Consider the following 22,894-nt stretch of genomic DNA (forward strand, 5'->3'; position numbering starts at 1 on the left):
TTCCTGATGGTTTTTCTACTTATGCCCACATGAGTAGCCACAGCATTGCGCTTTTACAGTTGGGATACATAAAAGGCAATTACCTCTTGCCAGAGTGAGATGAACCATATGTCTGAGTTAATTAGATCTCTTTGTTCCTGAAATGATTTCCTAAGTCCTTTGTCACAGGTTTGTGACATCCTACTCCTTCTCCCATTCCTTCACAGTCATAAAACAGCTGAAGAAACATATTCTAATATCAGGGCTGAGGCTGTAGTTATCATTTTTCTTAGTCCTTCAATAACCATGAGTCTCTGCTAGAAACAGGTCTTGGGTCGCCCACCCCAACATGATCACACAATACAAAGTGTTTCAGCAAGACAAAGTATTACTTCTGCATAAGGGGTGTGGCCATGCCACATCAACCATGCAAGCACACCCAGGGATTTGCATTAGTTTTTGTTCCTACTTTGCATTCTTACGTGATTGGCTCATGTAAAGTGGTACAGTTGACTAACAATGCAATTGTGAGACCTGATGGAACCTGAGGAATGTATTTTCATCTCAAGAAGTACTAACTCTAATTTAAACTTCTGTAAAACATTTTTATTTTAGAAACAATTTATTTTACATATCAATCTCCCCATTCCTTCATCCTCTCATCCTCCCAATTCCCCCCATGACATCCCCTAACCCATCCCCCACCCATTCCCAAGGATATGAGGCCGTCCATGAGGGATCATCAAAGTCTGTTACATCATTTGGGGGAGGGCCTAGGCCCTTTTTCTTGTGTCTGGGCTACAATAGTAACCCTCCATAGGGAATGGGCTCCCAAAGTCCATTTGTGCACTAGGGATAAACACTGGCTCCACTGTTAGAGGTGCCATAGACCGCCCAGGCCTCCTAGCTGACACCCACATTCAGAGGGCTTGGTTAGGTTCAATGCTGGTTCCTCAACTTTTATGACTAGGGTCTCTGTGCTCTCACTAGGTCAGGTCAACTGTTTCTGTGGGTTTCTCCAGCATGGTCTGTTGTGCCAGGTTTGCAGAATCCCAGAGACTAACCCAAGGAGTCGACACTCTGATGCAAAAGCAAAAGGTTCCATTTATTGTTCAGCTGGCCAGCTGCATCTCTTTCCATGGTGGAGGAACTGGGATGCCCACCAGCCAAAAGGAGAAGCTTTTAAAGGGGCAGACCATAAGTCAGAAGGCCACAAATTTCTGTTTTCATGGTTACTTAAGGTTTTACAAAGTATAGAGTAAAGTAATAACTATATATTTTAAGCAAAATACATTTGAGTAAGATAAGACAGGGCATGGGCTTGCAGGTTTATGGGGGTTATAGGGTCTGTCAGCAATCCCTTGGGCCTGGGGATCTTTGTAGCTGGCAGGGGATCTTTATGACCAGCAATTAGCAAGGAATGTTAGCAAGAGTGGTGGTCAGTACCTCTACTTCTCTGAGAGCAGGGGCTCAGGCACTAGCCATGGTACTCCTGATCTAAAGAGTTTACTTTTCCATTAGAAGTTCCCTTTCTCTGTATAGATTTAGGGCCCAGGTTTTTAAACTTTTATTAATTTTAATTTTTGGTTCCTCAGGCCTTGGCTCCTTTATTCATCCCTCCTCCCTCTCTGCAACTGGATGACAGGAGTACAGCTCGGTGTTTAGCTGTGAGTCCCTGTTTCTGTTGCTTGGTGTCTTTCTCCAGCCATTCGCCATGGTGGCAGAGTGAAGGGCCTGAGCTAATGGGGTTAGCTTGTTAAACATCTACAATAAAACACTCTTTGCTTTTGCATTGAAATGGGCCTCTTGGTGAGTTTGGGGTTCAGAATATGGGCACAACACAATCTCACTATAGGGTAAGGGCATCAAAGGCAGCCTCTCTAATACTACCTAGATGGATGTGAGGGCAATCTGGCTGAGACATCTGCAAAAGATTTTATAAATGTCTTTTGTTTCACACTGTAAAAATAACTTCATTTTTTAAAAATCACGTTTTATCTTATTTAAACTTTTCCTGTAAAAAACAAAATGAGCATTTGGTAGAAAAGCTACTTGCATTCATTGTTGTTCATTGTAAGGAGATGCTTGCAAGAGTGCTTAACATTTAGTATTATTTAATATTTAATATTTGGTATTTTCTAGTCAGTATTTAGTTCCTCTCCCTACACACAAGGACCAAGTCACATGGTTTGGGTGGTTTTATAGTTCTGGCCTCAGTTTATAGGACTGGCCTGAAATCCTCCTGAATTTGTCACTGAAGTATTAACTATATTTAAAAAGTAGTTTGTCTCAATGACTTCATAATCTTCTATTCAGTAATTTATGATTTGAAGAGTTGACAGAGTAAAAGGTAAATTTACCAAAACACAGCTAGTTTAAAAAAAGTGTGATTTCCAGACAAGATCAAGTAACTTTATTCAAGGAAAAATGTACAAACCTATCTCTGCCCAGGTTTGAGGCCTCCTCACTTAAGCAGCTGATAGAGCCTTTCCTGGTCAGGCTCCCAGCCTCAGGATTCAACAAACACAAGGTCCAGTGGCCTGGGGACAGATGTCAGGTCTGTCCTTGGAGAATCTTTACACTACAGACCTGAGAAGTCACTAAGCTGAGGGAGTGGGAGCTGCCATGACCTACGGAACTCTACCACCCTTGCCATTTCCAAGCATCTCTAATCTCAGTTTCCTATCATGTTGCTCCAAGGTACAACTCCTTATGTGAATGTGCTCTGGCTTGACTTCCTCAGTGCTTCTGAAATCTAACTTGTGTCTCCATGTCACCAGGACTCATGGGCCCCACTGTAAACAAAGAAAACAAACAAACGTCTTTATATTGAACAACATAGGAACGCAACTAAAATGTTTGGATCCTGGATCAATTGCAGTTAACATAATTACCGTGTTTACAATGGCTACTTTAGGTATTACTGCTCTGTCCCTCTGTAAAATGCATTACACCAGTCCTAGACTCACATCCTTAGTAAGTGATCATATTTAATCTGGATTTTTATCGCCTAAAGCCTACAGTCATTCATTGAAGTTTACATTTATACAAATTATGTATTTTTAAATCAGATAGCATAATGGCACACATAGAATCAAGTAAATGAGTAATTGCAAAATATGAATTCATGAAAACATGACTAGTTGGTCATGACTAACATATTATTCATCTCATTATTCACACAGAGAATAAAGTAAAATATAAACTTAGTGAAAAATTTCTTGGAGACTATCAATAATTCAGTCAAAATAATGTGCTTTACTATTAATTGCCCTTTGTTATAGCTCTAAAATATTAAAAGTATAAATCTTAATCAAAAGAAATATCATTCTTACTTAGAAATGAATACCTCAGGTAAATGATTTATGTCTCTGCCTTTCAACCTCAGCAACTAACTTAGTACTGATATCAGAACAGATTCAAAGCTCCTTCCATCCAGCTAATCATGCTGGGTCCAGGCCGATGTCTTATGTTGGTAAATATACTGCTAACTCTATATTGCCTGGCCAAAAGCTGTGTGAGAGGAGGGAGACTGTACAGCCATGTACCAGTGCTCTCCTCTATAGTGACAGTCTACTAAGGTAGTGATTACTCAAATGGATACTGAATTATAAAATGACACCTTCATGTAAAATGAGGCAAAATGCCCTAAAGCATGTGCCAGGAGCATATGATACTAATTTGGGAGGAGGGTAGATTGTGTTGATGTTGTGACTGTTAGAAAGCTGATGAACTAGAAGATTGCTTAAATGTAGGTGGAAGAATACGCTGAGTTCCATGGGAGGTGATGGATGAAGATGTTGCTTTGGAAAGAGCATGTCACGATGTGCCTAATTTGTCATGAGAATGAAGCATAACTGGGTTCTGAAAATAACTTTCTGAGGAATGGATTGGGAGGAGTCAGAGTCCACGTGGAAAGACTTACTCTGTTGAATTTACTTATAGGAAGGAGGCATCAGGTTGGACAAGAGAATTATGTCATTCTGGCTGTAATGAACTAGACACATTTATGAAAACTTAAACATAGTTTTGGCAGTCATGGAGAAGGCTACTTCTAGTTTAAATGTCATAATAAGGTGACCAGTGATACCAGTTGATGGACAACTAATTCTTTCCTTGTAATGGCCAAATAAAACACATTATCTTGATAATAAGCTGTCTTTAGCATTTAAACCCTTTTAATTTTTATTTGTCTTTATTCAGCTTTTGAGATAGGCCAAGCCAAGCTATTTTTGAACTTACCATCTTGTGTTGGTGTTCCAAGTACTGGAATTATAGGTATGTGCCAGTATGCATAGCTTACTACACACTTCATAACAAATCATGAATGAACCCTGGATTTTAACATTTGTTTTTGAAGCATCTATAGAAAAATTCAAGTTACTTTTATTGATGTAATTAGTAAGTTAGTTCAAAAGGTATCATGTTTATTTTGTTACAGGTTATAGTTTACGCCAAAAAATCAAAAGGAAGAAAAATCCAAAAACTGGATTTTTTTCTCATTTAAAAAGTCTTCCTGCTGGGTTTTTTGGGGGGTGGGGGTGGTATTCAAAACCAACCTTTATGCACTTCAGTTTTAGTAATTGTATCCTGCTGAATTTAGTTTAATAATTTTGCCATTTCCTCACAATATAGCAGTGACATCAAAAGCTGGCCCTTTTGTTTGTCATGGGATAGAGAAGTGTTAGGGTTAACCTGCTCTATGGAGATATGGAGCAAGTCTCCATAGAAACCATCCCAGAGTATTTCTTCTTTGGTGGAAGTCAGTCACATAGCTACCCCAGCTGCAAGGTAGATTGGGAATATGGTTTACAGGGGGGTAGAGAGCACACACAGGGGAGGAGACACTGTAATTACAGATATTTGACACCTGCATATTTGTAGGATGCCAGCAGCCATCTATGATTTTTCAAATGCTTCCTTGCTTTTGAAACTACAGATTTTTAAAATAAACACATGTAGATGGACTGGGAGGAGTACTAGACTGGAGGGGTTTACATGGAAATAAGGGAGAAAGTGGAGTAGGAGTACTAGGAATGGAGAGGTTTACATGGAAATAGGGGGAGACATGGGAAGGTGGAAGGAAGGAAGGAGGGAAGGAAGGAAGGACAGAAGGAAGGAAGGAAGGGGAGGGTCAGCTCAGGATATAAACAAAAACAATACAGACATCTACTAATTAATAAGGAAACTAAAAAATTTAGTTAACAATAACAACAACAACAACAAAAAAACCTTAAATGGATTTAATGAACTAAAAAACCTTGAACATAATGGTTAGTGCTGAGTCCAGAGGCCTTTAAACAAAATTTCAGCCGATGCCAGATATTTTTCTGTAAGTTGCTTGATGGGGAGACTCTAGAGGTCCCCAAGGCAGCAGATTTCATTACACTGCTTTTAGTCACCAAATAGACCTAAGGGTATGATGCTTTGCTTAAGACACCACACACTTGAAGAGTGGCACATAGAAGTCAGGAATGGATCTGAGAACCTCTACCATGCTGGCTAGTGTTCATTGTATTGAAAGGTGCTCTCCAGACTGCTGGAGAGAAGGGGAATTGATTATCTTGGTCTTAACTAGGTATTAAACCAAAGTAAACATTTTCCTGCTAGACAGTAGGTTCCCAATGATGCAATAATAGCATATTTATTTTGGGGATATCCAATCATGTCTCAAAAATCAACAGCAAATACAATGGCTATTTATTAAAAAAAAGACACATAATCTAAATAACAGGAGCATATGTAAATATTATTCTTGAATATTTATCACATTCACTTCATTCATTTAATAATGTGGAAAGGATTTTATTGTCTTTTCTCATATTCAACTTTTCACATTTCAGGCAATTTCATAAAATTAATGCACAATAGATAATAATCTCCTTCTATTAATATTTTAATTACTGCCATCATTCTACAAGTGCCATTATTTTGCAAGTACAAAGTACAAGCACTTTATATTTCTAAGAAAAATATCGAAGGTGACAAAAGGCATAACAATAAAGCTATTTCAAAGTTATTTTTCCTGAGCTGATGCCAGTTAAAGATAAAGGTTGTGTGCACTCCTGATAAGTGTGGAAGTAAGTTAATTTCCCTGACAGAGCTGTTCAGTTAGGGGGCATGTTTCCCAAACTAGAATGCTTTATTTTAGTGATGTTGTGTGTATTTGAAATACAGATGAGTGCAGATCACTGTCAATATTCTGAACCATTAATCTCGTCAGTCACTGGAAAGGGTACCTTTTAGAGAAATAATGAAGTAATGAAGTAATAAAGGCAATTCTACTTATAGTAGAAAATTAACTAAACATAAATGTGAACTGTGTACCCTGCTAAGGTGTTAAGGATGTTGATTCATGCTGTCCATTGTGGTTATAACATCCTAGTATTATATTTTTTCACATGAAAATTATCTCCATTCAATTTTTGGATTAAAGAGGATTCTAGAGCCTTATTTCAAGGTGTTAAAGAAAATATTTTCTAGGGTTCACTGTTCTGAACTAATAACCTACAATGACCCTATCCAAATAGACAACATTGAAATGGAGTTACCTATACCAACGTTCTGCTTATCAAAGAGAAAAGAGTCAATTTTCCCATACAAGCCTGTCTCACTTAAGATAATGAGATTGTTTCTGTCCCTACCACACACAAAAATGTAATCTGAGGTGCCCAATGATGAGCAGGATTTTTCTAGTTTTCTAAAGTTCTCTCTCCCAACCTTCCCTTATAAAAATTTTGCTTTTATTTTTTTCTAAATTAACACAGAACTTAAGTGTGCTTTTGGTACCACACAATATATATATTGTGTAACATTAAAAGCAAATGGCCAACTTGAAGCTTGTTCTGTTTCTGTGCTTTTAGCTTTCCTTGATGTGAGGCCAGTTTCCTCTCAAGACTCATTCCCCTTCTAGTGGGAAGTGCTGCCAAAAATAAGGGTAATTAAGTTTTTAAACTACAACTTCGTCCTTTAAACTCAAAGACTTCTATTTAAACTTACAAGTATTTTATTAAATAAATATTAATATAAATGTAAAATAGAAAATAAAAATGTTAGAACTGATAGCATATTTCTTCCTTCATTAAATGTTTTATATCATAGACTAACAACTAATATTTTTTTATTATTTTGCACAAATATTTGACTTTTGACACATATGTGCTGCTCTATAAAATCTGAGTTAGACAAAGGTCTTTTAAGTATGTGAGATTGAAAGTACTTGGGTGTGGTAAAGGAATCTCAATTTCCAGCTACTTAAGACACGGAAGTAACAGGACAGCTAACTCTTAGAAGTTCAAGCACAGTACCGACAGGCATGGCCTTGGATGATCAGGCCTTGATATTACTTGGTGTGAGCCTCAGAAGAAACTGGTATCATATGTTTATTCTACCTTGAACTTCATGGAGCGTTCCAAAAGAACCAACTAATTTTGAAATTCAAATGTAAGAGCAGCAAACTTAGAATGTTCATTTTAAATACAATAGGGAACTGAAATTTCAGGTGATTTGTTTGATATATACAATTTTAACTCTGAATTAGGGTTGATGATTGACTGATGGATTGCCATACTGAGGATTGACCATGTACTAAATTAAATGTTGAGTCATGTGTTTGTTAGTTTTATGTCATCTTGACACAAACTGGAGTCCTAAGACAAAAGGGAACCTCAACTGAGAAAATGCTTCTATAACATGCAGCTGTAAAGTGCATTGGTGTAAATGGGCCTATCCCCAGGTGGGTGGTGCTATCCCTGGCCTCTCAGCTTACCTAAAGGGTGTAGGGTCTCGGGCCTGCCCCAAATGATGTGACAAACTTTGATAATCTCCTAGGGGAGGCCTCACACTTCCTGAGGAGTAGATGTGGGAGATGGAAGGAAAAGAGAATTTTGAATTGGTATGTAAAAAAAGATTGTTTTTAATTTAAATAAAAACTAATAAATATATTCAAATGTACTATGTAGAATTTGAAGCTTCTCATAATAAACCATTTTAAACAAAGGTAAAGGAAAAATTTAAAAAGATACCAGAAAATGGAAAGATCTCCCACTCTCTTGGATAGGTAGCATCAACATAGTAAAAATGGCAATCTTGCCAAAAGCAACCTACAGATTCAGTGCAATCCCCATCAAAAACCCAGTATAGTTCTTCACAGATCTTGAAAGGACAATACTCAACTTTATATGGAAAAACAAAAAACACAGGATAGCCAGAACAACCCTGTACAATAAAGGAACTTCTTGAGGCATCACCGCCCCTGACTTCAAGCTCTATTATAGAGATATAGTAATGAAAACAGCTTGGTCTTGGAACAAAAATAGACAGGCAGATGAATGGAATTGAATTGAAAACCCTGATATTAACCCACACACCTAGGAACACCTGATTTTTTTTTACAAAGAAGCTAAAATTATACACCATCAAAAAGAAAACATATTCAACAAATGGTGCTGGCATAATTGGATGCTGACATGTAGAAAATTTCAGATAGACCCATATCTATCCCCATGCACAAAACTTAAGTCCAAATTGATCAAAGACCTCAAAATAAATCTAGCCACACTGAAACTCTTAAAAGAGAAAGTGAGAGGTACCCTTGAATGACTTGGTACAAGAGCCTGATTCCTGAACATAACATCAGTAGCACAGACACTAAGATGGATAACTAATAAATAGGACCTCCTGAAACTGCGAAGCTCCTGTAATACAAAGGACGCAGTCAACAAGACAAAACAGCAGCCTACAGGATGGGAAAAGATATTCACTAAGCCCACAGCTGACAGAGGGCTGATTTCAAAATATACAAAGAATTCAAGAAGGTAGTCACCAAATTCCAAATAATCCAATTAAAAAGTGGGGTACAGATCTAAACAATGAATTCTCAATAGAGGAATATAAAATGTCTGAAAGACATTTAAGAAATGCACAACATCTTTAGCTATCAGGGAAATTCAAATCAAAATAACTCTGAGATACCATGTTACTCCTGTCAGAATGACTAAAATCAAAAAACATTTTACACTGGAACGGATATGGAGAAAAGAGAATGCTCCTCCATTGCTGGTGGAAGTGCAAACTTGTGTATCCATTTTGCAAACCAGTATGGCAGTTTCTCATGAAAATGGGAATCAGTCTACCACAAGATAGAGCAATTCCACTATTCCACTCTTAGACATATGCCCACAGGTTGCACATTCATACCACAAGGACATCTGTTCAACTATGTTCACAGCAGCATTATTTGTAGTAATCAGAACCTGAAAGCAGCCTAGATGCCCCTCAACTGAAGAGTGGATAGAGAAAATGTGGTACACTTGCACAATGGAGTACTACTCAGCAGAAATAAACAATGGAATCTTGAAATTTGCAGGCAAAGAAAGGGACAACTCTGGAAAAAAAACCTTCTGAGTGAGATAATCCAGTCACCAAAAGACAAACATGGTATGTACTCTCTCATATATGAATGATAGATATAGAGCAAAGGATTACCAGCCCGCCAGAGAAGGTGGGAAACAAGTAGGACCCTAAGGGAAACATACTGGCCCCTAGAGAGGGGGAAAGGGACAAGAGCTCTTCAACAAATTGGGAGTATGGGAGGGGAAGGTATTAGGAGAAAGAGAAGGAGAGAAAAGGAGGGTGGAGGACTTGAGGAATCAGTAAGATTCAGTAGGGGGAAGAATAGAGCAGAACAAGAAAAGTGATACCTTAATAAAGGGAGCTATTATAGGTTTAAAGAGAAATTTGGCACTAGGGAAATCTGGAGGATGCACAAGGATGACCCCAACTAAGAATCTAGGCAATAGTGGAGAGACTACCTTAAATACCATTCCCCTATAATGAGATTGATGACTACCTTAGATGTCATCGTAGAGCCTTCACCCAGTAGCTAATGGAAGCAGAAGCAGAGATCCACAGCTAAGCACTGAGCAGAACTCCTGGAATCCAGTTGCAGAGAGGGAGAAGTTATGAGCAAAGAGATCAAGACCATGATGGGAAAACCCATAGCAACAGCTGATTTAAGCAAGTGGGAGCTTACAGACCTCATTCTGACAGCTGGGAAACCAGAATAAGATCAAACCAGGCCCCTGAATGTGGGTGTTAGCTAGGAGGACTGGGCAGTCTACAGTGCCTCTTGCAGTGGAACCAGTATTTATTCCCAGTGTATGAATGCATTTTGGGAGCCCATTCCCTATGAAGGGATACTCTCTCAGCCTAGATACAGGGGGACGGGACTAGGTCCTGATCCAAATGATATGACAGACTTTGATGATCCCTCATGGAAGGCCTCACCCTCCCTGGGGAGTGGATGTGAATGGGATGGGAGGGCAAAGGAACTGGGATTGACATGTAAACTAAAATTGTTTCCAATTTAAATAAACACTTTTAGAAATTAAAAAGAAAAGCAAACAGGCTGAGCCAGCTAGTAAGCAACTCCCTTCCTCCAAGTTTTTGCCCTGCTTGAGTTCCTGTCCTGACTTCTTTGATGATAAACAATGATATGAAGGAATAAGCAAAATATACCCTTTTCTCTCCAATTTACCGTTGGTCATGTAATTCCACCATAGCGGTAGTAACCCTAACTAAGACAAAGCCCCCAATTTTGAAACTGATGAAAAATAACTTATAGAATCTTTTCAGTACAAAGCATTTAAACTCTATATTGAGATCGGTATTTGTACCTGATATCGAGGAACTAAACATTTAGAGGAGAATAAACTTTCCAAATCTAGCATTGACAATGATCCTGAGATTTGCTGTCCCTCATATAAGGCAATGACTTGCCATTGTGTCCGTGTGAATGAGATAGATCATTGTGTCCCTGTGAATGAGATAGATTCGTTTTGTTTTTAACTGTCATTACATTATTTTGTTTGTGTGTGTGCCCCTGCCAGTCAATCATCACCTACAGAGAGGGCCACTTGCATAGCATTCAACACAGTCACCATTCATACACAAAGGATTTTTTCTAGTTGTGCTTTTATGGTATTTAAAAAATACTTTCCTAAGTAATAAGATTGTGTGTGTGTGTGTGTGTGTGTGTGTGTGTTTGCGTGCATCACCTGGATTGGAGTTCCAGGTGGTTGTTAACTCACCACACATGGAAACTTGTGAGGAGCCGCCCTCGCTATCGCTATTGCCGTTAGAAGATGGCGCTGACATCTGCTGTCAGTTGGAGTTAACCGTTTAAGCTGTGCCTCTCCCGTGGCGTCATCTGGGGTGATGTGCAAACCACCAATCCCGGCTCTACACGTCTCACTCGGAGCTCCTAGGCTTATATAAGGGGCTGGGTTTCTTAGCTTGGGGTCTCCCTCTAAGAAGCTGATCATCTATCTCTCAAGATGCATTAAAGCTTTACTGCAGAAGGATCCGAGTGTTCTGCGTCGTTCTTGCTGGCGAGACGGTAGCGCGGGACATCTGGTGCCGAAACCCGGGAACTCTTCAACATCGCCGGCGCCGCGGGAGACCCCTCGGAAGACGGGGCGGATTCAGAACTGCAGGGACGTAAGTTCAGAGAGGTATGCTTTATCCTGAACACCCCCTTTCTCGACTTTGGCCTTAGTTTGTCATCACCGTGGGACGGGTCAGTGGAGGCTTTGGTGCTAGTCCTGTTTGTCCTTCTCCTTCATCGTGGCTGGTGCTGTCAGTCTGGTGCTGTCAGTCTGGTGCTGTCAGTCTGGTGCTGTCAGTCTGGTGCTCTCAGTCTGGTAACGGAGTTGAGCGCCGTTTTTTAGATAACCCGCTATCGCGATGGGGTTGTCACAGTCAGTGGTTACTGCCCTACAGACTGTGCTAAAACAAAGAGATCTTAAAATTGCACCACGAACACTTCAAAATTTTGTGAAGGAGGTAGATAGAGTGGCACCATGGTATGCTTGTTCCGGGTCCCTCACTGTGGCCTCATGGAACAAGCTAGGTAAAGAACTAGACAGGAAGCATGCAGAAGGAGATCTCTACTTAGGTACCAAAGCCATTTGGAAGCTAGTTAAAAACTGCTTGGAGGATGAGGCCTGTCACCCTGCTATAATAGAAAGTCAGGGAACCTTAGAGGAAGTTCAGGATAGCATGTCAGAAACTGAACGGAGTGAGAGAATGGGAGCTCGCAAAAGGAAAGACATGTCTAAGAAAAAAGGCCCTCCCCAAGAAGTTAAGAAAGGGGAGAGAAAGAAGGGAGTGATCATTCACCCCCTAACAAATCTAAGAAAAAGAAAAAGCCAGAATCTAGTCTATACCCTACAGTAGAGCTAGAAGCCTTGGAGCTAGATAATTCTGATTCTGACACTCTGTATTCTAGCGAAGAAGGTGGTCTAGAGGAGGAGGTGGCACGGTATGAGGAAGAAAGATATCACCCTGATAGACACCGGCCACTGAAAACAAAAATGAATGTGAGGCCACCACCTATAAATCCGGCGGGCTCACGCCCCTCAGCGCCTCCGCAGTATGAGCTTCGGCTGAATACTGGTACTGACTCCTTTTTACCTTTAGAGGAACGGAGAAAAATACAAGTAGCTTTTCCAGTATTCGAGAATGCGGAAGGCGGAAGAGTACATACCCCTGTAGATTACAATCAAATCAAAGAATTGGCCGAATCCGTTCGTAATTATGGGGTCAATGCTAACTTTACCACATTACAGGTGGAAAGGCTTGCTAATTTTGCCATGACTCCCACTGACTGGCAGACGACAGTGAAAGCAGTGCTTCCCAACATGGGACAATACATGGAATGGAAGGCTCTCTGGTATGATGCAGCCCAGGCACAAGCTAGAGTTAATGCCACGGCTGAAGATGAGAATCAGAGGCAGTGGACATTTGAAATGCTGACAGGTCAGGGTCAACATGCCCTTAATCAAACCAACTACATCTGGGGTGTCTATGGTCAGGTGTCGGCCGCCGCTATTAAAGCATGGAAGGCCCTCACAAAAGGGGAGAGTCCAGTGGACACCTTACAAAGATTGTCCAAGGACCCCAAGAGCCATTTTCAGACTTTGTGGCCAGAATGACAGAGGCCGCCAGTCGCATCTTTGGTGATTCAGAACAAGCTATGCCCCTGATTGAGCAACTTGTCTATGAACAAGCAACCCAGGAATGTCGAGCGGCTATCGCCCTCGCAAAAGCAAAGGTTTACAAGATTGGCTCAGAGTGTGCAGGGAGCTGGGGGGACCCATAACCAATGCAGGACTAGCTGCCGCCATTTTACAAACGCACAGGTATAGAGATTTATCTAGTCGAAAAGCTTGTTTTAATTGTGGGAGAATGGGACACCTTAAGAAAGATTGTCAAGCCCCTGAAAGAACAAGAGAATCGAAGCTTTGCCATCGTTGTGGTAAAGGTTATCATAGGGCTAGCGAATGCAGGTCAGTCCGGGATGTAAAAGGGAGGCTTCTGCCCCCTATTGAAGAACCCAAGGTACCCCAATCAAAAAACGGGTCACGGGGCCCATGGTCCCAGGGCCCTCAGAAATATGGGAACCAATTTCAGAAAAGCAATCAAGAGGAAGTAGAGGCTTCCGAGGAACCCCCGGAATGGACTTGCGTGCCGCCTCCGACTTCTTACTCATGCCCCAAATGAATGTTCAACCGGTCCCAGTCCATTCCCTGGACCTTTGCCCCCTGCCACCATTGGGCTTATTCTGGGCCGTGGCTCCTTAACTTTACAGGGACTCATTATATATCCTGGAATTGTTGACCCGTATCATAAAGAGGAGATTCAAGTTCTCTGTTCTAGCCCTCGGGGTGTATTTTCTATAAAGCAGGGAGATAGAATTGCACAACTGGTGTTGCTGCCCTCCCTCGGGGATGGAGAAACCTACACTTTACAAAAAAGGGCTATGGGATCTTCTGGAAGTGATTCAGCCTATCTGGCTATACCCCTAAATGAGAGACCTACAATAAAATTGTTAATAAATGGAAAAGAATTTGAAGGGATAATGGATACGGGAGCAGACAAAAGCATTATTTCACTCCATTGGTGGCCGAAGTCTTGGCCCACTGTTGTTTCATGTCATTCTCTACAAGGTCTTGGATACCAGTCCTCTCCTGCCATCAGTGCCTCAGCCTTAACCTGGCGGAATGCTGAGGGCAAACAGGGATGTTTTACCCCCTATGTGTTGCCACTCCCTGTAAATTTATGGGGACGGGATGTGTTACAAGCCATGGGCATGACCCTAACTAATGAATACTCCCCCAGGCATCAGCCATTATGGCAAAGATGGGGTATACAAAGGGTAGAGGCTTGGGTAGGCAAGAACAAGGCAGAATAAAACCCATTACGCAACACGGAAATCGGGGTAGAAAAGGACTGGGTTTTATTTAGGGGCCGTTGAGGCTTCACGACCCATACCATGGAAAACAGAGGAGCCGTTATGGGTCTCTCAATGGCCTCTATCCTCTGAAAAATTAGAGGCTGTCACAAGATTAGTGCAAGAACAGGAACGGCTGGGGCATCTAGAGCCTTCTACCTCCCCATGGAATACACCAATTTTTGTTATTAAGAAGAAATCTGGGAAGTGGAGATTACTCCATGACCTGCGGGCCATTAACAATCAGATGCATCTTTTTGGCCCTGTTCAAAGAGGCCTTCCTTTGCTTTCTGCACTTCCTCAAGATTGGAAGCTTATTATTATAGATATTAAGGATTGTTTCTTCTCTATTCCACTTTACCCACGGGATAGACCAAGGTTTGCCTTCACTATCCCTTCTCTTAATCATATGGGACCAGACAAGAGATTTCAGTGGAAGGTACTGCCGCAAGGCATGGCCAATAGCCCAACAATATGTCAGCTGTATGTGCAGGAGGCTTTGGAGCCAATTAGGAAGCAATTTACATCTTTAATCATGATCCATTATATGGACGATATTCTTATTTGTCACAAAGAGTTAGATGTTTTACAAAAGGCTTTCCCCATGCTGGTGGCTGAATTAAAACAGTGGGGATTAGAGATTGCCTCAGAAAAGGTTCAAATTGCAGATACAGGCCTCTTTTTGGGCTCAATGATTACTCCCAAAAATATAATTCCTCAGAAAATAGAAATTCGCAAAGACCACTTACAAACATTAAATGATTTTCAGAAACTTCTGGGAGATATAAATTGGTTGAGGCCCTTTTTAAAAATTCCATCTGCTGATCTAAAACCCCTCTTCGATCTCCTGGAGGGTGAGCCTCATATCTCCTCACCCAGAAAATTTACCCCTGCCGCCCACCGAGCCTTACAGATGGTGGAAGAGGCCTTACAGGAAGCACAATTACAACGTATTGAGGAGTCACTACCTTTTAGTCTGTGTGTTTTTAAGACAGCTCAATTGCCAACTGCAGTCCTGTGGCAACATGGACCATTACTTTGGATTCATCCAAATGCTTCCCCTGCTAAGATTATTGACTGGTACCCTGATGCTGTTGCACAGCTCGCGCTCGCGGAATAAAAGCAGCTGTTACACATTTTGGCAGGGATCCTGATTCCTTGATTGTGCCTTATACTGCTGCACAAGTTCAGACCTTGGCAGCCACATCTAGTGATTGGGCAGTTTTAGTTACTTCCTTTTCAGGACAAATTGATAATCATTTTCCAAAGCATCCAATTTTACAGTTTGCCCTAAACCAGGCTATAGTGTTTCCACAAGTGACAGCTAAAGACCCACTCCCAGATGGGACTGTGGTGTACACTGATGGATCAAAAACTGGTATGGGAGCTTATGTGGTCAAGGATAGGGTTATATCTAAACAATATAATGAAACTTCACCTCAAGTTGTAGAATGTCTGATAGTACTGGAGGTTCTTGAGGCTTTTCCAGGACCCCTCAATATTGTATCAGATTCCTCTTATGTGGTTAATGCAGTTAATCTCCTTGAGATAGCTGGAATAATAAGATCCTCCAGCAGAGTTGCTAACATCTTTCAAAAGATACAAGCTGCCTTGTTAAATAGGAGATTTCCTGTTTTCATTACCCATGTCCGAGCACATTCTGGACTCCCAGGTCCCATGTCCTTAGGGAATGACTTAGCGGACAAGGCTACAAAGCTGGTGGCCGCTGCCTTGTCTACCCATGCACAAGCAGCAAAAGAATTCCATAAGCGCTTTCATGTGACGGCTGAGACCTTGCGCCGTCGTTTTGCTCTATCCAGGAAAGAGGCTAGGGAAATTGTTACTCAATGCCAGAATTGCTGCGAATTCTTACCTACTCCCCACATGGGAATAAACCCACGTGGCATTAGACCATTGCAGATGTGGCAGATGGATGTTACTCATATTCCCTCTTTTGGAAGGCTTCAATATGTTCATGTTTCTGTTGACACCTGTTCTGGCGTAATGTTCGCCACGCCCTAACAGGGGAAAAGGCCTCATATGTGATTCAACATTGCCTTGAGGCCTGGAGTGCTTGGGGAAAACCCAGAATTTTAAAAACAGACAATGGACCAGCATATACCTCTCAAAAATTCCGACAGTTTTGTCGGCAAATGGATGTTACCCATCTAACTGGCCTACCTTATAACCCTCAAGGACAGGGCATTGTGGAACGTGCCCATCGTACACTCAAATCATATCTGATTAAACAAAAGGGGAGTATTGAGGATGTTCTACCCTCGGTACCAAGAGTTGCTGTATCCATGGCACTTTTTACCCTTAATTTCTTGAACTCTGATGCCCAAGGCCACACTGCGGCCGATCGCCACAGTTTAGAGCCTGATAGGCCAAAAGAAATGGTAAAATGGAAAGATGTCTTGACTGATCTCTGGAAAGGCCCGGATCCTATTCTTATAAGATCCAGGGGAGCTGTGTGTGTTTTTCCACAGGAGGAAGAAAACCCCCTGTGGATCCCTGAAAGACTCACTCGAAGAGCTCCTTCACAACTCCAGAATAAGAAGGATGGAGGCCAAGTGGGTGATGAAGACTCTCCTACTCGGGATGATGGTTCCTAGTATGCCAGTGATGCAGAATGCCCAGGTGTTCCCTAGATTTTTCACAACTAATAGAGAGTTGGGGCTTGCCTTTTTGCCTTTAGATCCTCAGATACAGAGTTTTCAGGATGAGAGAACCTTGTCATTAGTAGGAAGCTTGTGCTTTACTGTGATTTCTTCATTAAAGGATAATTTTATTCATATGGATCCAGAAAGATCTAATGCTAATCCTTTTGAATTAATGGAAGCTGTACTGATCTTTCTCCTATGATAGTGAGAAGGGACAGATTACTTTTGATTGGAAAGGGGCATTAGGCAACAGTCTGAGTGAGGGACAGAGCTATGGATCATCTGATTGGTCCTCCTCCAATGTTAAGTATACCCCTTTTAAGAGAACTAATTATTCAGCTGCCCTTTATTTGGGTTGTGAGTAATGATACCTTAGGTAAGAATCAGAAAGAAATAAATTGCTCTGCTTAGAATTGTTTTTATGCATTATGCTGGGATGCTATTAAGCACCATTTTGCTTTGGTAATGCGCATGCCTCGATTTGTTCCAGTTCCTGTTGAGACGCCAAGTAATTTGAGTTTGTTTAGGGAAAAGCGAGATTTTTGGGATCTCTGCTATTATTGTGGGCCTGATAGCCACCGCCGCGGTTACTGCTTCGGTTACCGCCTCGGCCCTTGCACTTTCTGCCACTGTGCAGACAACTCAAACCATTAATGAACTATAGGCCACTGTGACCATGGTCCTAGATAAACAGGCCACTGCCAATTCTCAGATACAAGGAGGCCTGATGTTGGTAAACCAACAGATTAATTTGGTTCAGGAACAATTGGATATATTGTGGCAGATGGCCCAATTGGGATGTGAACAAAAGTTGCCTGGCCTTTGTGTCACTTCAGTACAATATGAGAATTTTACAAGAGCAGCTAACCTGTCACAAGCTCTGTCTCAACATTTATTACAGAATTGGACTTTTGAGTTTGAGCAGACACTCCGTGAGTTGAGAATGGCAATCCTGCAAGTGAATTCGACGCATCTGGATCTTTCTCTGATGGAAGGCCTCTCCTCCTGGATTTCATCTGCATTTTCTTATTTTAAGGAATGGGTGGGGGTAGGATCATTTAGCCTAGTTCTCTGCTGTGGAATAGTGTTGATGCTTTGGATGGTGTGTAAGCTCAGAGCCCAAACAAAAGAGACAAAGTGGTGGTGGCACAAGCACTTGCTGCCTTAGAACACGGAGCCTCCCCTGACATTTGGTTAACCATGTTAAAGCAATAGGTCGCTGGCCTCCCGGCTCTTGCACCCCACGAGGCTAGTCTCATTGCACGGGATAGAGTGGGTAGGCTTCAGCAGCCCAAGGAGTTGCAAGGCTAAGCACTGCACAGGAGAGGTCTGCGGTATAACGACTTTCTCCTGGGAGATAAGTCATCTTGCATGAAGGTTCTATGTCATGATCTCCTTCCCCCAGAAAAACGACATCGGACTGGTCAGGGCTCTCTCTGGGGATAAGACCCTGGAGAGGAGCTTTGTACATGTTCCGAATTTGCACATGGGTATTTGACCTCTATCTCCACTCCAAAGTTGTGGGTGTCCTATTGCTTCAAAAATAAATGAATAGGGGGAGATGTGAGGAGCCGCCCTCGCTATCGCTATTGCCGTTAGAAGATGGCGCTGACATCTGCTGTCAGTTGGAGTTAACCGTTAGAAGATGGCGCTGACATCTGCTGTCAGTTGGAGTTAACCGTTTAAACTGTGCCTCTCCCGTGGCGTCATCTGGGGTGATGTGCAAACCACCAATCCCGGCTCTACACGTCTCACTCGGAGCTCCTAGGCTTATATAAGGGGCTGGGTTTCTTAGCTTGGGGTCTCCCTCTAAGAAGCTGATCATCTATCTCTCAAGATGCATTAAAGCTTTACTGCAGAAGGATCCGAGTGTTCTGCGTCGTTCTTGCTGGCGAGACGGTAGCGTGGGACAGAAACTGGGAACTGAACTCAAGTCCTTAGGAAAAGCAGGAAGTACTCCTAACCCTGGAGTCTTCTCTCCATGCTGACCCCAGATACTTTTGAAAAAAGTTTTGAGATGACTTCACAGGTACTAAAATGTACTGAAGAAACATAATCACTTGTATAACTCACTGAATCCACATGCAGGGAGTGCAGCGTAGTGCATTCCATTTCAAATATTTCATATTCATTTACTAATGCATGTCTCAAATAAATGTACTTCTGAAAGAGGGAAGAAACAAGCAGCAATTTTTCTGCAAGAATAAAAATACTCTGATTTATCTATTATCCTTCATCAAAAGTGGCATCCTTTTTATTAGAGATTATTTTGGCTAATTGGCTATATAATTTTTCATCGTTTGGTCATTGTTTTGGCATGTGAGCTAAGATACCATGTTGATACTATATGTCATGTTGGGAATGTAAGCTAGATACCATGTAGACAGCATGCATGTGTCTTTCAGTGCTCAGAAATATGGCAACTTCAAAGGCAATTTTTGATTTTTGGATATGAGCCACACTAAATGAATATAATTCTTATTGTGCAACATTCTTGTAGACTAACTTGTGTTACACACCATGTTATGCTCAATCAAACAGTTCTTGAGGCCCTAAAAATTATGGTGAAAAAAATAAAAACTACTTTCTCACAGTTCTGGAGCCTAGGAAGTACATGGTCAATGAGCTAGTGTCTCATGAATGCCTTCTTATCATTATGTTGCATAGGACAGGAGGGTACAAAGTCACGAATAGCCTGGCTGACGTTGTTTTTCTTTACCTTTTGGAGATAAAGCTCAGGCTAGTTCCTTATGCAGCCAAGTAGAACCTTGAATATCTAATCCTAAGTATTAAAATCGAAGATACAAATTCCCATAGTTAGCTTCACAATGGCATTAGTCATAACCATGTGAGGTTCTCACAGTCTAACCACTTCTCAATGGTCTCAACTCCTAATATTGTTATACTGGTAATAACATTTTTACCAGAAATTAAGAAGGGATAAACATAATCTGCAAGTTTATGTAAGTATTCAAGACACATGTGTTTAATTAGAAATAGATTTGAAGATAACTTTTAAAACCTTTTCTTCTAAAAGCATAAAACATCGTGGATACAAGTGTTATGAATATTTTGCTATGTGCCAGCAGTTACATTTAATTTCTGTCTATTCGATAAGAGAACCCAGTATTGTTAATAGCTAGCAGATGCACCTGCTTCATGGCATTTGCAAAGTTCATCAGAGACATGTAAATTTTATGTATCAGTTGGGACCTTACCACATCACCTCGAATTTACAAGTACACTAACAGAGAAGTCCTTGCTGCAACAAAACTCTCATACAAGATCACTTTTTTTCAATGTCTCTGACATAAGTTTATTCTTCTAAATTTATTTATAGAATCTTTATCATTTATTATAAATGCTTTATTTGCTAGGTATAACTAGCTTATGCTTAAAAAAAGTCATTTACAATTTTAACAACTTTTCCTAATTTGTGTATGTGGACTTGATAGTGTATATTCATATGCTCTCCAGGTTTTTTAATATGGGTCAATGCGGTGGCCTGACCTGTAACTTTAGTACCCAGGAGGCAGAGGCAGGAGAGCCATGTCTAGTTTTATTCCAACCTACTTTATAGGTCTACACAGTGAGACTTTATTTAAAAATGAGTTTTATAATGCAGCAATTCTCTATGTTGTGCTGTCAAGGTATACATGGCCAGCCATTTTACAGTTATGCCTATCGGACCTTTTAGTGAATACTATAGTATAGTCGGGATACATCTTGTTTTCATATAGTAGGGTGATATGGAATGGTGGTGCATGAACATGTAGTGTGAACCCTGCATTTGAAGAATTCAATACATTTACAATCAATGATAAATGTGACTTTGCTGCAGCTGGAGACATTATTCTTACTATCCCAGACAGCTAGCACATTCGCTCTATACCCCTAAGGAAATATGAAACGTTCTTCCAAAATTTATTAGAAAGTTGTCTTTGATGGTGTAGCACCTCTGATTGCAAGATGGGCAGATATCAACACTGACTTCCTCTAAGAAGCGTGTTTCCCTAAGGCCCCCTTCCCTTCTGGGTGGCTTTCACAGCATTGCCAGGAAACAGCTTTCTTATGTAAGAAGGACACAAGGTGCCACAGAGAGAAACATGTACTCCCAATTAAAAAGCGCTTTTTAGCAATTCAGAAGATGTGACTTTTCTTTTGTGTTTCCATATTACTCCATGTGTGTGTGTAGGTAGGTCAGAGAATAAATGACCACATGTGGTGTTCCTCACGTCCCTATCTCGTCTGACGATCTCTAAATAGGCTAGGATGGCTGGGCAGAGAACCCAGATTTCTACCTGTCTCCTTTTCCCCACATTGGGTTCACAGGCATGCATCCCTCCCTTTTATTTTTGTTTTTTTAAATGAGTTTTGGAGAATTAAACTCACATCGTTGTGCTGGCCAAAAAAAAAAAAAAAAAAAAAAAGCATTTTATCCCTGGCTGAGCCATTTCTCCAGCCAATTAGTGAAAGCAGTCAGGTATATTTGTTGTACATCAAGACTGACATACAGACTATCAGACACAGGATGATGTAGGACAGGAGTGATGGCGCAGAGTAGTTAAGAACATGTGCTGGTCTGCTAGGGGACCCGAATTGGTTAGTTAAGAACACTTGCTGGTCTACCAGGGAACCCGGATTGGTTAGTTAAGAACATGTGCTGGTCTGCCAGGGGACCCGGATTGGTTAGTTAAGAACATGTGCTGGTCTGCCAGGGGACCCGGATTGGTTAGTTAAGAACATGTGCTGGTCTGCCAGGGGACCCGGATTGGTTAGTTAAGAACATGTGCTGGTCTGCTAGGGGACCCGGATTGGTTAGTTAAGAACACTTTCTGGTCTGCCGGGCGACCCGGATTGGTTAGTTAAGAACATGTGCTGGTCTGCCATGGGACCCAGATTGGTTAGTTAAGAACATGTGCTGGTCTGCTAGGGTACCCGGATTGGTTAGTTAAGAACATGTGCTGGTCTGCTAGGGTACCCGGATTGGTTAGTTAAGAACATGTGCTGGTCTGCCAGGGGACCTGGATTGGTTAGTTAAGAACACTTGCTGGTCTGCCAGGGGACCCAAAATGGTTTTCTGTATTCACACCAGGAAGCACAGCATTGTCTAAAATTTCATCTTCAGGGGTTCTCCAGCCCCTTTCTGATCTCCATGGATAGACTTAAACACTTGACATATGCAGAAACTAATACATTCACATGAATATAAATAAAAATCTTTTTCAAAAACAATGACCTGTGAAAACTGTATCTTCACTTGGTTAACTTCCAATTGTCACATTTCTCTGTCTGGTCTTCAGACTTTTTAAGTGAAGTTTTTGTTTGTTATTTATATGTTCTTGTAGGTGTATATATGTACATATGTATGTGTATAACGTGTGCTGGGGAAGTGTACACACATGCACATGGCAATACACATGTTTGGAGGTTGGAGAGCCTTTAAGATGTCAGTTCTCATCTACTTCATGAGACTACAACCATCAAATACAGGTCACCAGGCATGTATAGCAATTGCATTTGCTTACTGAGTCACAGGGCCACCCCCAGTCCCATTTCTTAGAAACCTTGGTCTACGCTGACCTTGCAATTATGGATTACAAAAGTTTACTGGAAACATCTAGAGCTAGAAATATTCTAAGACAACCTCATAAGGATGGCTTAACAAACACTCTATGCTCCAAATACCATAAGTGATTAAAAGGAGAAGGGGTTTCTGTTTTGAAAATACATAACATCATTAAAGAGTAAGGATTATTAAATATCAAAAATACAATAAAGATATTAGCACTGTGTTGAAAATGTAATGTTCTACATTACCGCGTGAATAATTGTTAACATTTTCTCAGGATTTCTTGAACAAAGTTTGTGGTGCTGGGCATTGAACCTAGGACCACAAGTGAGTCAAACAAAAGGTTCATCTGTAGCCCACACATTCCCGTAACCAACCTACATAAGC

This window comes from Mesocricetus auratus, unplaced genomic scaffold (assembly GCF_017639785.1).
Source record: "Mesocricetus auratus isolate SY011 unplaced genomic scaffold, BCM_Maur_2.0 Super-Scaffold_100043, whole genome shotgun sequence".
Taxonomy (NCBI): domain Eukaryota; kingdom Metazoa; phylum Chordata; class Mammalia; order Rodentia; family Cricetidae; genus Mesocricetus; species Mesocricetus auratus.